The sequence below is a fragment of the Cervus elaphus genome, chromosome 14 (genome assembly GCF_910594005.1).
Source record: "Cervus elaphus chromosome 14, mCerEla1.1, whole genome shotgun sequence".
Lineage (NCBI taxonomy): Eukaryota > Metazoa > Chordata > Mammalia > Artiodactyla > Cervidae > Cervus > Cervus elaphus.
In genome coordinates, this window is record NC_057828.1 from 46,210,470 (window position 1) to 46,228,394 (window position 17,925).

General features: G+C 50.9%; 1 protein-coding gene across 3 annotated transcripts in view; it reads right to left on the bottom strand.

Annotated features, from left to right (window-relative positions):
* SPSB1 (splA/ryanodine receptor domain and SOCS box containing 1) overlaps nucleotides 1-17,925 on the bottom strand; it is a 71,144-nt gene that overhangs the window by 11,673 nt on the left and 41,546 nt on the right. The window contains exon 1 of one of the 3 annotated variants that reach the window (XM_043924548.1): nucleotides 9,201-9,382. The exons of the other annotated variants lie outside the window; for them this stretch is intronic. The gene's annotated coding sequence lies outside the window, so the exon portion shown is untranslated. Of the gene's footprint in view, nucleotides 1-9,200; nucleotides 9,383-17,925 lie in introns of those variants that run through there. 3 annotated transcript variants of the gene reach the window in all.

The following is a 17,925-nucleotide window of genomic DNA, read 5'->3' on the forward strand; positions in this document are numbered from 1 at the left end:
TGTCCCTCCCATCACATCTGATTCTGGGCAGACCAGAGCCTCTGCACCGAGTGACATCCCCTCTGTCCCTGCAGCTAGGTTAGCATGAAGGAGGGGGCCGTGCACCTGGAAGTCTGCGTGGAGAGGTGGGCTTGGGGGCAGGTGTTACACCCAACTGTGTCAGGCGTTCAGCCTGAGGCTTGCCAACTCATCACTGTTTCTCAGGGTAGAAGGCCAAGCTGGCCTGATCCCAAGGTCAGCTCAGGGCAGTGGGCGTCTCCTCTGGTCAAAGCAATGGAAGGCTTACTCCCAGCACCTGCTGTTTAGAGGGCAGGTGAATCCCCACGTGGTAGCAGAAACTGTTTGAGATGCTGATTCTCAGTCCCTCCTTTCTCTTCCAGCACAGCCACCTCCAAGGATGTACCACCAGTTCACACTAGGGAAGGGAACCCCAGGGTGGGCATAAAACTCCTGGCTCAGTGGCTCCAGGGGGCACAGCAACACCCCCACCCAGCTGGCCCAGAATCAGGTGGGCACAGGGCTCTCACTGCCACCCCTGGGTGGTTCTGGACCCACCTTTAGACAGCCACCCCCTCCCACCCACACTCTTCAACTGCTGTCTAGTGTTTGGCTCCTCCAGTCCCCACAGCCCATCTGGGAAAGAAGTCTGACTCCAAGACGACTCATTTCCGCCCAGGCTACACCATCCCTGTGTCCTTTAAGGAAGATCAGAGCCACGGGCTGGAGAGGAGAGCCCGCTATCTGTCCTCTCCATCAGCAGCACTGGGAGGAGGGGCTAAAATGTGGGATAGATAGGACTCTGGTCACCCCCGCCACTCCTGTCCCCATGTCCGCCTTGAAGAAGGGGAAATCACAAGCTATTTTGGTTTCTTGAGCCTCACTCAAGAGGGAAGGTGCTTCCTGCCATCACAACCCCTACCTCCCACTCCCCTGGCCCATGGGAGGGACTCTTGGCTGCCTAGTTTGGGGGACAGGCTCCGAGGACTGGCTCCCCAGGTGACTCAGTGGTAAAGAATCCACCTGCCAGTGCAGGAGATGCAAGAGACGTGGGCTCGATCCATGGGTCGGGAAGGTCCCCTGGAGGAAGACATGGAAACCCACTCCAGTATTCTTGCCTGGAGAATCCCATGGACAGAGGAACCTAGTGGGCTACAGTCGATGGGGTTACAAAGAGTCGACATGACTGAGCGTGCACGCTCTCACGCTCTCCCAGGACTGACCAGACAAGGGGGCAGGAAGACTCCTGGCTACATAAACAGGACTAAATGAGGATACAGAGATGCTGGGCAAGAAGCCATGGGTGTCTGGCTGCTGGAGAAGCATCACAAGGACTCTTGTTCCCAGGAGCACGATGGTGCCTGAGACAAGGACAACACAAGGGAGCCCAGCGTGGGGCTGCAGTTGGCATGTCATTTTCCCTCTGAGGCGCAAGATGGAGCGTCTGCCAGGGGACGAGGGCAGGGACTGGCTGCAGAAGATCTGGCAACCTGGGACCACTGGCCTCCCCACCGGGCACCCAGGGACCTGCAGGACCAGGAGGACGGGAGGGATCTGCAGTGAGACCGGCTTCTGGTCTGGTCTCTGGCTGCCCTGGAGCTGCCTTCCTCTCATCAGCTGGGACAAGATCCCCAGAGATGCCCCATCCTCAAGGCAGCCAGGGGTCCTGGGAGGGAGGCTCTTAGCAAATGCCTGTGTGGGAGTGCTTGGATCCCCTTATCTCAGTGAGCAGGTCACTCTTCTCACCCTCCAGCCTATCACCGTCTTGTCAGCTGGCTCAAGCCTCACAGCAGGAAGAACCTCTCTCCCTGAATCTCATGGGGTCAAAGATCCCACCCCACCCCACCCATGAGAACGGGTGGAGAGAGTGAGGGGGAGGCTAGGGATGGGGTGGGGGGAGAGGAGACCTGGGCAGGTGGGCCATGTGGGAAGAAAGGGTGGTAGGGGGAAAGTCCTTCCAACCCATTAATTTAAAATACTTGGGGAGAAATGAGTGGGAATGGAGAAGGACTACAGCAAGGAGGTTGAGGTCAAGTCAGAGGTGGAAGTAGGGAAGGGTTGATGGGGTGGTGGGGGGAGAGGGGGAGAGAGGGACAGAGGGAGCTCGTGGGCTAGTACATCTGGGCCTGTGCACACATGTAACCCCTACTGGAGCTGGATCAAACCAGTCAGTCCTAAAGGAAATCAACCCTGAATATTCATTGGAAGGACTGATGTCGAAGCTGAAGCTCCAATACTCTGGCCACCTGATGAGAAGAGCTGAATGACTGGAAAAGACCTTGATGCTTGGAAAGATTGAAGGCAGGAGGAGAAGGGGACTACAGAGGATGAGATGGTTGGATGGCATCACCGACTTGATGGACATGAGTTTGAGCAAGCTCCGGGAGATGGTGAAGGCCAGGGAAGCCTGGAGTGCTGCAGTCCATGGGGCTGCAAAGAGTTGGACACGACTGAGTGATTGAACAACATAGCTGGACCAGGATCAGCAAACTCTCTGTCAAGGGAGAGCTGGTAAATGCTTTAGGCTTTATGGGCCCAAGAGTCTCTGTGCAACTCCTCAGCCCTGCCTTGTCGCCTGGGAGCAGCCACAGACAACACATAAATAAAGAAGCCTGGCTGAGTTCCAATAAAACTTTATTTACAAGAGCAGACCAGGAGGTAGTTGGCCAGTCCCACACACGGATCACAGCAGCAGGAAAGCACGAGATGTTTGCTGGGAGGAATCGTGTGGCAGCAAGGTCAGTCCAGCCCCAGAACGAGGGGTCAGAAAAGACAGCGTAACCTCTCAGCGGCTGGTCAGCTGTCTGTCTGAGTCAGCCACCTGCCTCCTCTCCATCTCCTGTCTACTTTCAAATATGGCCACAGGGACCCACTAGCCCTCTTTTTTGGGACTATGGCCTGCCAGGGTGCTCCCCCCAGGCTCCTCCCCATCCTCGCCTCCAGACTCTGCATCATTCCTCTGCCAGCCCTGCTCCTGAGGCTTCTAATCCTCAGCCCTCTGCCTGAGACTCATCCTACGCTTTTCTGAGCCTCAGTTTGCTCTTCTGTAAGATGGGTGTCAAAGAGGAGAGCTCGTCCCCAGGATCAGAGCAGAACATGTGGTTGTGAGGGTCCCGTCTCTTCTCATATCCTGGGGAGTGTGGGGGTGGGAGTGGGGGAGTGGGAGGAGAAGGGAAGCAGGAGTGGTGGGCAATCACAGTGACAGGGCGGGGACACTGCGATTCACACACTGGTGCTGCAGATGGACTCGCTTTACCCTGGGGAGCGACACAGAGGGATACAGGTCTCACACACACATGGGCATACACACACACACACACACACACACACACACACACACGTCACACTAGGAGCCTGGTAGGGCCTCATGGAGTCTGCATTTACTTTCAAGACAGTGAATGAGATCAAAAGTTCTGAGATAGGGACTGCCCCGGTGGTCCAGTGGCTAAGACGCCACACTCCCTATGCAGGGAGCTGGGTTCGATCCCTGGTCAGGGAACTAAGATCCCACACGCCACAACTAAAGATCCCAAGTGCTGCAACAAAGACCCGACACAGCCAAATAAATAAATATTTAAAAAATTAAAAATAAACATTAACAAAAAAAGCTCTGGAACAGAAGGGAGGGACGTCTTCAAAGCCCTGTGGTTGACTTGGTTGGACATTTTCCACCTAGAGTGAACACGCCCCTCCCACCTGATGCCACACCCATCATCCTTGCTGGGATAAAAATAAGCTCATGGTTCTCTGTGAAAGGGGATGTGTCTTGGACTCTCTAATGGGCAAAAGCCTTCCACACAGTGTCCCCCTTGGGACAGGGTGGCCCGGGACTCTAAGAACCCACCAGAGTTGCCCATCCACAATGGAATTCCAGGTGGACCCCCAGCACTAAGTGGATGAACCTCCTCCCACTGTCACCACCAGCAACCAATCATGTGCTCTTGGCTCAGGGTCTGGGGAACAGCACTCCTATCCCAAAGCCTGGCTTCGAAGAGGATTTGCTGGGAGCCACAGCTATCCACTGAGAGAAAGACCAAAGCCTCACACAGCACCTTCCCTCCAGCTTCTTGGGCTCCTCTAGGTGGGCTCTCTGCTCTCAGAGGACAGGGCAACCAGATCCAGAATTGGAGGAGATGCCGGGAAGGAAGCCCAGAGCTGAACAGTGACCTCCAGTGAGTGGGGAGGAGTCAGAAGCATCTCTGAAGCCCACTGTCTGGGAGTCCAAGACCTGGGCCAGGGGAAGGGTACCCAGCCTTTACTGATCTAAAGCAGCAATCCTCTCTGAAGTGGGAGGGAAGGGCACACTGATCTCTGTCTCCTGGGCACACATGGTTGAGAACACCTGTTGGATACACCCACGGTTTTCACTATGCAAGAGGAAAGTAATGCTGACAGGCTTCTATCGGTGACAGAGGGACCAGCAAGCCTCGTGGGATGCACAAGGAACAGGAGAAGATGTGGGGAAAAGGCCGTTTGTGTATGGGTGTGGGCATGTATCCCAGAGAGACAGACTCCACCTGGGACATGCTTCTCGGCAAATAGGTGCCACGTGACAGTCTCCATTCAGGTGTAAAACATGCCGCAATCACCCACTGACCACTTTTCCAGGGGTCTCGTCTATAAAACCCCACAGCCCTGCAGAGGGACATGTGGGCAAAGATGCCCACTGCACCATGAACTCCAGCAGCCGTGGAGAGAAGGAGGTGGCCCCTCAGATGTGCTGACTTAACGTAACATGTAACATGACGCTGTTATATTTTAAAAAACAAATTGGAGAACAACATGCAGAGCATGAACTGGTGTTTGTAAGAACAGAATTTTTAATGCTATCTGTGCACGTTTGTCTGTAGGCATAGAGAAAGGTCTAGAAGAATAAACACCAAAACTGTCACAATAGTTAATCCTGGAGAGTGGGGGGTGGGATGCATTAACTTTAAGGACTCTTTGAATTGAAAAAAAATTTAATGCATGTATTCTGTTTTGCGATGAAAAGGAAGTTTAAGCACACAAAAAAGAATAAAAAGGTGGACAAATACTGATTTAACACACTACATTCACAAGAGCAAGTTGTTCCCAAAGCAACTGTTAGTCTTTCCACGTGTGTCACTTCTTATAAAGCAAGCACAGGATAAATGCTTAATTTACCCAGGAAGATATACATGAAGGAGACAGAAGGGCATTTAAAATACAGGACAAGAATTCCCAGTTACAGCTCTGGAACCATCCCCCAAAAAGAGGACAGTATTTCTACAATAAGTTTTCCCAAGACTTCTAATTGCACTGCTTTTACATCTCGAATTTTATTTTTTCCCAGCAAAAATGGGGTAGCTATTTGTTAATCCTAAAGGAAATCAACTCTGAATATTCATTGGAAGGATGGATGCTGAAGCTGAAGCTTCAATACTTTGACCACCTGATGCGAAGAGCTGACTCATTGGAAAAGACCTTGAAGCTGGGAAAGATTGAAGGCAGGAGGAGAAGGGGCAACAGAGAATGAGACAGTTGGAAGGCATCACTGACTCAACCGACATGAGTTTGAATAAACTCCGGGAGATACTGAAGGACAGGGAAGCCTGGCATGCTGCAGTCCATGGGGTTGCAAAGAGTCAGACACAACTGAGCGACTGAAAAACAACAATAATCTGTCTCTGTGGGCTCCAAACAAGAAAAACCTGTGCCATCCTCAGACAAGAAACCCAGCCATGGTGGCTATACGTGGTTCTGTGCTCTGCCAAGGCCAGGTGGGGGGATGAGGAAGGAGGACCTCCAGAGGGCAGAGGCTGGAGAGGGACAAGGCCACCAACCTTGACTCAGCTGGGACAGCACCCTCAGCACCTGCTGGGAATGCGACACTGTCCCTTCAATTAAATCAGCAGCTCCGCAGTTCCGGCTTCCAAAAACCACTTTCGGATCAATTGGAACTGCTAAAAATTACCCTTTTGTTTTATTGTTAAAGACAAAAAACGTTTGTTGGGCGAGCAATACCCTCTGTTGGAGACACCTCCAAGGTGACAGGTGACAAATGGATGGGACGGGGTGGTGTGGCAGGGGACACAGAGGCGGTCACTGTGGCATGGCAGGCGAACACCCAACCCTGCTTCAGCTCAGTTCCCCCTCAGTGCGTCCGACTGACCCCAGAACAGTAAAACCATTGTTTCAACACGTGATGGGGAAAGAATAAAATTCAGGATGTGGAACAAGGTGACCTATTTATAAAGCCTCCTTTCACCTGCAGATCAAATAAGCTCCCTCCCTCCGCCTCCCCGCCTCACACAGCGCTGGTTGCAGCCGAGGATTTTGCAAGAGAAGCAGGCCTGAGCAATGGGCTATTAGAGCAGGACACAGCTTCTGCAGCCGGGCTGAGTGGCTGCCACGCTCTGTCTGCTAACTGGGGTTTTGTGCTTCGTGAGCAGGGGCTCAAGAGCACGTTTCAGCGGTGGGAGCACCCAGGGAGGGTGTGCTCCGTGCAAGCCTGACCACAGAGCCTGGGCCAAGGTGCCACCAACCGCAGGACAAAAGCCATGTTATGTGGTCATTACCACCTCTACTACATGCACCTATAGCCTTGAGGAGAGACACCCAAGAAGATCCAGGAAAGCTGTCTTCTTGCTCAAGCAGGGCTAGAAAAGTCAGCGTCTGCCCCCAGAATCAACAAAAAGGATCGGACCTTTCTGGAAAGTTCTGATGAGTGGTTCTGGAGAGAAAAATCCCACACGGGCTGGAGCTCTAGTCTCTGACCTCAAAAGACCAAAAGATGCACCTGCCGTAAACACCTACGGAAGGACCCAGATTACTCACGGCACTTTCAGAAAGGGCTCGAATCAGTTGAGCCTGGCCTCTGGGAAACAGCATTCACATTCATTCAGAGACTAAAAATCATGAAAAAAAAGAAGTCACGGTTGCAGCCGAGTCAAGGTTATGATGACAACGGCTCTGTTCACATGAGCAGCTCTGCTCCTGGGAGGGAGCTGAATGACAATGACACACGGTGACCTCCAGAAAGCTTTCCGAGACAGCAGCAGATGCCCAGTGGGGAGGAAGTCTAGATGGTGGACTCCCCACATCACTCAGGCTGGGCGGTCCGTCACACTGGGTCTGCCCGGTCCATGCAGGAACTGGACGGGGGAGGGGTGTCCGTGGGAAGGGGGCAGGAAGGGAGCGCAGAGGACAGTGTCACAGCCACTTCCCAGGGGAGAGCCCATGGGTGCCCAAGGGGGAAGGCTCAGGGATGCAGGTCCCTCCTCACCCCACCCTGGCTGATGGCAGAAGCCCACAAACCCTGATGGACTTCTGGTCCCAGTGAGTGCGCTCCAGCCTCGAGAGAAGTGGGGTTCGCCTTCCCCCAGGTGAGCGCCGGGACAAGGCTCCCTGGGGAAACAAGAGTCCTCTCTTGCACTGGCTGCCTGCAGGACACACACTCACCTGTTCACTCCAGCTCCGTGTGGCCTGTGAGGAGGCCTGGGACAACACTCGCCTGCATCGGGACCCTCAGAGCGAAGCCTGACCATGTCCAGGCTTTAGGGCCTGGAGACCTGAGTGCGAGCAGGTGACACTCTGGCCTCTTCCCATGGGATGTGCCAACTGGGAAAGATCACCTCTGAGAGTTGTCCCATGGGTCACCCCATGTCCCTCCAGGAGGAACGAGCAGGAGGGAGGCCAGGGAGAGATGCGAGGCTGTGAGAGGAATCAGTTCACAGAGAGATTCGGGGGGTTGGCTGCTGAGAGCGCTAGTGGGGCCTGTGTTCACTTATCCCCCCTGTAGGCTCAGGTGATGCTCTCAAACCACCTAAGGAGTAAAAGGAGGGGGAAGAGTGGCATTCTGTGTAGCTAAAGCACTTCACATAGCATTGGGGGAACACAGTAGGTGTTTAGTACATGCCACTCCCTGCCTTCTCCCACCTCCCTTTAACAAGACTTCTTTAGTCGCTAAGTTGTGTCCGACTCTTTTGTGACTCCATGGACTGTACCCCACCAGGCTCTTCTGTCCATGGAATTCTCCAGGCAAGAATACTGGATTGGGTTGCCATTCCCTTCTCTGGGGATCCTCCTGACCCAGGGAATGAACTCACATTTCCTTCATTGCAGGCAGACTCCGAGCCACCAGGGAAGCCACATGTTCACAGGAGTGGTTCTCAAAGCAGAGTCCCTGGATCAGTAGATCAGTGTCATCCTTAGAGACAGCAAATGCTTGGGCCCCACCCTAACCTCCGGAATCAGGCATGCTGGGGGTGGGGTTGGCATTCTAATGAGCCCTCCAGGGATTAGGACACTTGCTAGTTTAAAGGAATTGCAGCTCAAGATTCTGGAATCTCAAATCCACATTGAGAACTGACACGCTTGGACTGATGACTACAATTTTTAAAAATTTCTTGTTCTGTCCTGATTTGAAATCTTTCAAATGTTATACATGCTCTTTTTTTTTTTTTTTTGAAAGTTGCTCAGTCATATCGGACTCTTTGTAATTCCATGGACTGTAGCCTGCCAGGCTCCTCTGTCCATGGAATTCTCCAGGCCAGAATACTGGAGTGGGTAGTTGTTCCTTCTCCAGGGGATATTCCAAACCCAGGGATCGAACCCAGGTCTCCCACATTGGAGGCAGATTCTTTACCATCTGAGCCACCCGGGAAGCCCAAGAATTCTGGAGTGGGTAGCCTATCCCTTCTCCAAGGGCATCTTCCTGGCCCAAGAGTTGAACCAGGGTGTCCTACATCACAGGCAGATTCTTTACCAGTTGAGTTACCAGAGAAGTCCATGCTCAAAAGAAATCACAGAGAAATAAAATATCACACTCCTACTCTAGCACAGATACAGGGACTGTCCACTCACAGCAAAGGATCACACCACACACACTACCCCCAAGTTGCTTTTTCCAAGTCATAATATATTAGCTCCAGCCTGCATCAACTTTATGCTTTAGTAGCTATGTAATATTCCATCATCACAATTTTGGTAACTTTTCTTTTTTTTAGCTGTGTCACATGACTGTGGGATCTTAGCTCCCTAACCAAGGATCAAACTCCTGCCCCCTGCAAAGGAAGCATGGAAGGAGTCCTAATTACTGGACTGCCAGGGAATTCCTGTGTGTCTTCCCATTTAGTTCACGGCCACCTCTCCTCTCATTGCCCTCAAAATCTTGGACTGCAAAACCTCCCACCCCACTGTCTATTTTTAGAAGAAGAAAATCCAATGTGAAAGTAACCTACCATCAGGCTTCCTGCTGTTGGAACTGTGGGGTCTGAAGGCGCTCGCAAGTTTCTGCACTCACTGGGCTGAAGGTTTGTCCACTGGACCTTGAATGGACCACAGCCAATGAACTTGGGCAAAATTCTAAAAGGAATGGGGCAGTGCGTCTCTTAGTGCAACCTAATCACGGTTCCCTGGGTGAGATTTCACGGAACTCAACAGGATACCAAGGACGCGGCAAATCCCTGGGCCTCACAGGCCAGTTGGTGAAAAAAAAGGGACTTAAATATCCTTTAAAGATACAATGGCCTGTAGGTTACTGGCTTTCCTCCTCCAATCTTGTCAACCTGGAAAGTCCTGAACATCTGGGCTGATAACTCAACAAGGGAGACCACTGCAGGCCCACAGGTGGCAAATACATTCATCCTGAACTTCCAGGCAAACACAAGGGTCTGGGCACCAGATTCCCGTGGTGCCAGCTGGTCACATGAGGGATGAGGTGAGGAGGCAGGAAGGGGTCTCCCCAGCTGGTGCATCTATGGAGATGGACACAGCTATCCAAGATGTTAGCTGAAAGGATCACTGTATGAGGGGCAAGGGAAAAGTTCTGCTATCTTAAGTGACTGCAGCCACGAAACTAAATGATGCTTGCTCCTTGGGACAAAAACCATGACCAACCTAGACAGCATGTTAAAAAGCAGAGGCGTCACTTTGCCAACAAAGGTCCATGTAGTCAAAGCTATGGTTTTTCCAGTAGTCATGTATGGATGTGAGAACTGGACCATAAAGAAGGCTGAGCGTTGAAGAATTGATGCTTTTGAACTGTGGTGTTGAAGAAGACTCTTGAGAGTCCCTTGGACAGCAAGAAGATCAAGCCAGTCAATCCTAAAGGAAATCAACCCTGAATATTCACTGGAAGGACTGATGCTGAAGTTGAAGCTCCAATAATTTGGCCACCTGATGCAAAGACCCGACTCATTGGAAAAGACCCTGATGCTGGGAAGATTGGGGGCAAGAGGAGAAAGAGGAGACAGAGGATGAGATGGTTGGATGGCATCACCCACTGACTCAATGGACAAGAGTTTGAGCAAACTCAGAGAGAAGGACAGGGAAGCCTGGCGTGCTGCGGTCCATGGGTCACAGAAAGTTGGACACGACTTAGTGAATGAACAACAATCTTAAGTGGAAGGAAGGACACAACTGTATCTGCCCTACTAGTAGAGTCTAGAAAAAAGTATACAGGCACATGTGTGAAAAGAGAAGAAAATAAGCAGCAAAAATGATGTTGCTATGTTTACAGTGATGAGTTTATGAGCTTCCCTTTCTTTCAGAGTTCCTTACTGTTGTCCTATTGTTGCAAAACCATAAGTGGATGAATCCAAATGTCCATCAATGCATGACGGCATAAACAATTGGAAAACATATATAATGGACTGTCACTCAGCCATAAATAGGAAAAAAGGACTGACACCTGTCATAGCATGGGTGGACCTCAAATCCTTCATGCTGGGAAAGAAGGCAGATCCAAAAGGTCACACAGTGGTGTTCTCACGTCTATGAAATAGCCAGAATAGGTAAATCCATAGAGACAGAAAGCAGACTGGTGGTTGCCAGGGGCCAGGGGAGGGGGAATGGGGAGTGAAGGCTAAGGGGTCAGGGTCTCTTTTATGGGGGGGGGGGTGAGTGGTGAAACATTTTACAACTAGACAGAGGTGGTGGCTACACAGCATCGGTGAAGGTACTAGATGCCACAGAACCGTCCTCTTGAAAATGGTTACTGTTACATGAAATGTCACAACAAATGAAAACACACAAATAGATGAAAACTATGCACTTTTCCAAAATCCACATGGCAGAAGGTAGGTGTGGAAAGGGCCACAGAGCCGGGAGGAACCCAGAGCTTGTGGAGACCCAGCGGGCAGAACCAGGCCCCTCAGCCAAGTTTACACAGGGAGACAGCACTAAAGAGCCTCATAGTAAGGAGCAAAGAGCCTTCTAGAGCTGAGTTCTCCGCTCCCCACCCTACCCCCTTCCTTTCCTAGGAAAGAAAGAGCTCAGAGCTGTGGTTTGGCAGCCCTGCTGCTTTGAGACAGCACCTGTGGATGGAGTTTTTCTGGGGGAATCCGGAATGCATGCCTGCATCCTTGTGCCTGCATCCATGATGTGGTGCAGGGAGGAGACGAATCGACACACACACACAGGTGCCAGTGGTTGGAGGAGGAGGATGTGTGAGAACCAATGTCACGCGGACCCCGCATCCACATATCCTCCACTCTGGGAAGCAGGCAGGTTGAGGAGAGACAACACCCGGAGTTCCAGGTTCTGGCTTGTTTACGGAGCAGCTCAACACCCTGAGGCCACTCCAAACTGGCAAAGGCTACCGTGTGTTACAAGGCCACTCAGTGCTCGCTCACTCCCCGTTGATGACATCGGCGCCCACCTGCCAGCCACGATGATGCCACAGCGCAGGGCGCTGGTCCAGGCCAGGCAGGCCCCAGGCTAATGCACCGTGTAACTGGACCTGCTGCTGCATGCAAACCCGCTCTCATGGGTGGAGTTTCTGCATTCCCGTGTGTCTGTGTTCCCGATCATAGCTCACAGACTTGGAGAGACCTCAGTTTCTCATGCCAGGTGCTACCTTCTCCCACAAACCCCTTTTGGCCAGACTCACTCCTGGTAAACACGGAAAAATGGGCCCCAAAGGGCCATGCTATAGGCATATATATGTATATACTTGATTGATTCAGTCACTAAGTCCGGCGCTTTGCAACCGCATGGACTGTAGCCAGCCATGCTCCTCTGTCCATGGGGTTCTCCAGGCAAGAATACTAGAGTGGGTTGCCATTTTCTTCTCCAGGGGATCTTCCCAGACCAGGGATCAAACCCATGTCTCTGGCATTGGCAGGCAGATTCTTTATCACTGAGCCACCAGAGAAGCCATATATGTATACAGTAGGTGCTCATAAAGGCCTGAGTTGCTTTCTCACCCATCCCACAAGCACCTGCTAATCCCCCATAGGGAAGCGTGGGCTTCCTGAGACCCTTTCTTTGTTCCTTAGTCTCCGAGAACCTTAATTAAGTGGATGATTCAAAACCGGGAACTGGTGCCTGGGAAAGCTAGAGAATGTTCCACCTACTCTGCCAGAAAGCATCTTCCCTAGGTGGAAGCTGGCAAAACTTGACGAAACCTACAAGACAGACAACTGCAGAAGTGATCCAACCTGAGGGATGGCCTGCAAATGTTCAGCTAATGAGCATTTGGGAAAGCCAAGTTCAAATTAGGTGCTTTAGGGTTCGAATTCATTCCCAAAATATTTGTTAGACACCTACTATATACATTATACATATTCATACTCTAGGGCTTCCCTGATGGCTCAGTGGTAAAGAATCCCCCTCCCAATGCAGGAGACGCAAGTTCAATCCCTGGATTGGGAACAGCCCCTGGAGAAGGAAATGGCAACCCACTCCAATATTCTTGCCTAGAAATCCCATGGACAGAGGAGCCTGGCGGGCTATAGTCTAGAGGGTTGTGAAAGAGTTAGACATGACTTAGCAACTGAACAACATACATACTAAAGAAGTAGAAATCATTGCCCTCAAGGAGCTTGTCTGATGAGGGAGACATATAGCCATTGTAACAATCTTCTGAACAATCAATGTGAGCTTCAGGACACAGATTTTTATCTGTTGTCTTCAAGATGGGAGGCCCCATGCCTAGAACGTTGTCTGAAACAAAGCAGGTGCCAAACAAACAAGCCTTGACTGAATGAATATCTAACACTGTTGTAGTTGTTCAATCACCAAGTCGTGTCCAACTCTCTGCAACCCCATGGGCAGCAGCTCACCACGCCTCCCTGTCCCTCACCGTCTTCTGGAGTTTGCCCAAGTTCATATCTAACATGGGGCCAGGTAATAAGTATCAAAGAAAAATGAAGCAGAGTAGCAAGGACAGCGAAAGGGATGGGAGAAGGTGGTGAGGAAAGACTTCTCTGATACAGTGATACATGGACAGAGACCTGGAGGAAGCAAAGGAGAAAAGCATGTGAGTATTCAAAGGGAAGGGTGTCCTGGGCAGAAGGAACAGGATGTGCAAAGGCCCTGAGGTCTGAGCATGTGTGGCAGATCAGGGGAACAACAGAGATGTGGTGTGGCTAGAACAGGAGGAGGAAGAGGCTGTGGAGGGAGGTGGTGCAAGGTGTACGGAGGGCAGGCACACCAGGCCTTGATGGTAACAAGGAAGAACTTTAGATTTTGTCTTCAGTGTCATGAGAAACAAGCAGAGGGCTTTGTGCATGCAGAGAATACAATCTGACTTCCCTTCTAACAGAGTCCCTCTTGGCTGCTGTGTTGAGAAGAGGCTGTTGGTAGCCAGAGACCAGCTAGGAACTCAATGCAAGGATGCAGCTTGGATGGGGGAGTGGTGGAAGTGGTAGGATCCAGAGTGTAACCTGAACTAGATATAACCCCATGTGAGTGCATGCACACTAAGTCACTTCAGTCGTGTCCGACTCTTTGTGACCCTATGGACCGTAGCCTGCCAGGCTCCTCTGTCCACGGGATTCTCCAGGCAAGAATACTGGAGCGGCTCTGACATAAATCACAGCAAGATCCTCTATGACCCAACTCCCAGAGTAATGGAAATAAAAGCAAAAATAAACAAATGGGACCTAATTAAACTTAAAAGCTTTTGCACAATGAAGGAAACTATGAGCAAGGTGAAAAGACAGCCTTCAGAATGGGAGAAAATAATAGCGAATAAAGCAACTGACAAAGAATTAATCTCAAAAGTATACAAGCAGCTCATGTAGCTTAATACCAGAAAAATAAACGACCCAATCAAAAAATGGGCCAAAGAACTAAACAGACATTTCTCCAAAGAAGACATACAGATGGCTAACAAACACATGAAAAGATGCTCAACATCACTCATTATCAGAGAAATGTAAATCAAAACCACAATGAGGTACCATCTCACGCAGGTCAGAATGGCTGCTATCAAAAAGTCTACAAACAATAAATGCTGGAGAGGGTGCAGAGTAAAGAGAACCCTCTTACCAACCCTCTGTTGGTGGGAATGCAAACTAGTACAGCCACTATGGAGAACAGTGTGGAGATTCCTTAAAATACTGGGAATAGAATTGCCATACAACCCAGCAATCCCATTGCTGGGCATACACACTGAGGAAAACAGAATTGAAAGAGACGTGTGTACCCCAGTGTTCATCGTAGCACTGTTTACAATAGCCAGGACATGGAAGCAACCTAGATGTCCATCGGCAGATGAATGAATAAGAAAGCTGTGGTACATGTACACAATGGAATATTACTCAGCTATTAAAAAGAACGTATTTGAATCAGTTCTAATGAGGTGGATGAAACCTATTATACAGAGTGAAGTAAGTCAGAAAGAAAAACACCAATACAGTATATTAACGCATATATATGGAATTTAGAAAGATAGTAATGATGACTCAATATTCGAGACAGCAAAAGAGACACAGCTATAAAGAACAGACTTTTGGACTCTATGGGAGAAGGTGAGGGTGGGATGATTTGAGAGAATAGCATTGAAATGTATATTACCATATGTGAAATAGATCACCAGTCCAAGTTCAATGCATGAAACAGGGCACTCAAAGCCGGTGCACTGGGGCAACCCTGAGGGATGGGATGGGGAGGGAGGTGGGAGGGGGGGTTCGGGATGGGGGACACATGTACAGCCGTGGCTGATTCATGTCAATGTATGGCAAAAACCACCACTATATTGTAAAGTAATTAGTCTCTAATTAAAATTAATTAATTAATTAAAAAAAAAAGAATACTGGAGTGGGTTGTCATGCCCTCCTCCAGGTGATCTGCCTGACCCAGGGATCGACACCGCATCTCTTACATCTCCTACGTTAGCAGGCGGATTCTTTACCACGAGGGCTTCCCTGGTGGCCCAGCTGGTGAAGAATCTGCCTGCAATGCGGGAGACCTGGGTTCAATCTCTGGGTTGGGACGATCCCCTGGAGAAGAGAATGGCTACCTACTTCAGTATTCTGGCCTGGAGAAGTCCATGGACCCCATAGTCCATGGGGTCGCAAAGAGTTGGACACAACTGAGCACCTTTCACTTCACTTTTTATCACTAGCGCCACCTGGGAAGCCCATAAACCCGTGGGATATCATATCATACCTGGTGTAAGCAAAGGGCTGCTTAAGCTTTAAAGGTGGTGGTGAGTGAAGACACAGATGCAGAGCCCAGTGGTCTAATGGTGGTCTATTCCGGCCCCATGACTACAGCTCTTGTTCGGTCTACTCCTGGCCTAACAGGGATATCAGGCCACAAAACTTGAGGCACAAATCATGAGGGCCACTTGCCCGTTTCTCTGAGCTCTGGTTCGGTGCCTCCCATTTGCTCCTTTCAGAGGCAAACACTAATGCTACCTGAGTGGCCTGCCTCAGGTTTATACATCAGTCTCTTGTGAGTTTGGTAGGTATATCGAAACTGTATCAGGGATTTCCCCAGTGGTCCAGTGGCTGACTCCATGCTTCCAATGCAGGGGGTCAGGGTTTGATCCCTGGTCAGGGAACTAGATCCCACATGCAGCAACTGAGAATTTGCAACCTCATCTAAAGATCCTGCATGCTGCAACTAAGACCTAGTGCAGCCAAATAAAGATATTTTAAAATAAATTTAAAAATGATATCAATATTAGATATATTGTTGAAATTCAGTCACTAAGTTGTGTCTGACTCTTTGTAGCACGGACTGCAGCATGCCAGGCTCCCCTGTCCTCCACTATCTCCTGGAGCTTGCCCAAATTCAGGTCCATTGAGTTGGTGATACTGGATATATTGGGGGGAAAATCCCGTTCTTGAACATGCAAAAGGTAGGTGGGCCATAATGACCCCAATGTAGGTGGGCCATGACGACCCCAGTGTAGGCGGGCCGTGACAACCCCAATGAAGGCGGGCCGTAACGATCCCAAAGGCCTGGCCCAGCACAGCCCCTTGGCATCCTCATCTGGGTAGCTCTGAGGCTTCTACTGAAGACTTCTTGGCACCAAAACAGGGTGGATCAAGGAAAAAGGGAGAAGACTACAGACAAAGATGGAGAAGGCTGCAATCTGAAGTTGGGCTGCCTGGGTTTCACTTTCAGCTCCACAAGCTGGGCAACCTTGGGCAAGTGCTCCAACCTCTCTGAGCCTCAAGTTCCTCATCTGTTGACATGGGGATGATGACTGTTCAACCCTACTGATTTGCTTTAGGGATTAAATGGGGATGCCAACACTTAAAAAAGCTGAGCACTTAATAAAGAGCCACAGTAGCCATGTATGTGTAGTTTAATGTTCTGAGGAAAAGGAGGGAGGGAGAGAGAGAGGGAGGGAGGCAGGGGGCGCTTCTTGAGGAGATGTCTCCTCCCCAGGGGTGGAATGCAGCCATGCAAATTCTGACACCCATCCCCCACTGCAAACTCAGCACTCTCCCAGAGAACAGCTGCCTTGGGGTGTCCATGACCCAGCTCTGTGGCTGCCTCTTGCCATGGGAAGCTCACTAATGGCGACAGAGAGGTCTCCACTGGAAGCTCCCAGGTGATGCTGAAGCTGAGGCCACTCAAAGCCAGCCATGGTTTTGTCTGCCTCTGCCGAAATCCCCCAATGCCCCTACCTCATCCCCCATGCCGCCCCGCCAACAATGTGCCAGCTCCGGCAGTGGCAGTGGGTCTGCCATGCCTCTGTGCGCTCTGGGGCCAGGGGGCCAGGACAGACACATCTGGAGAAGTTTCTTGGGAAAGCAACTTGGATCTGGGGTGAATCTGGTCCACTTGTCACATATGAAGATACAAAAGGAGGAAAGGGGAAGTGGAAAAAAGGGAAACTGGTCCAATAACCATTTAATGGGCTGATCCAGGATGGCAATTGGGGCAGAGGGAGGAGGAAGCCAGATGGAGGCACTGGCTTTGCCCAGCAAGTTTGTCAGCCATACTTCAGAATCAAGAGAGCCCAGGATGGGCCAGTGGAGCTGGACCAGGGCCTCGGTACCTAGCAGGAGTGAGGGCTACACACGCGTGTTTCATGCGCTCGCCTCTGCAGGGCTGCTCTGCGACTCCAGACAGAACACGTTCAGAAAGGTATTTCCTCTGCAAGCTGGGCCTTCCATAAAATCACAGCAGCAGCATGTCACCTTCACAGGCGACATTGGGAGTGGGGGATGTGTCGCCCACACTTCAGTGTCAAGGAAGGCAGCCTCGTTGCAGCTATGGGGGCACAAGACCAACGACCCAGGTGTGGGGACCCCTCCCCGGCGCCCAGCTAGGGCAGCCAGCCACAGGGCAGCGCCGTCCTGTAACCAGAGGAGGACCACGGTCCCCTCCCACCCAACAGACTGTGTGTTTCTAAGGCTGTCCCAAGTTTCCGTTCCCATATCAAAAGCACCTCTTTTCTGCTGAGGCGGCAAGACCTGCCAACAAAACAAGCCTCTGGGACCCATGTTTCTGTAAAATGCCTTCCCTTGAAAGGCACTTCAATGAATCACTGAGGTTAAATAGTATCGGCAGCTGGGTTGGTGGAAGAAATCCTTGTGAAAGTCGGACAGAGGTGCTTGGGCAGGGGTCCCCCTCTGCCCTGCCCACTCCCAGAGACCCCAATCTTGACTGCCAGCACCTCCTCTCCAGGCCCCCAAACGGAAAACCAGACATGCCTGAGATCCTGCACACGGAGCCGGATGATTCCTTCCTTGGGAAGTGATCCTTTTAGCAGCG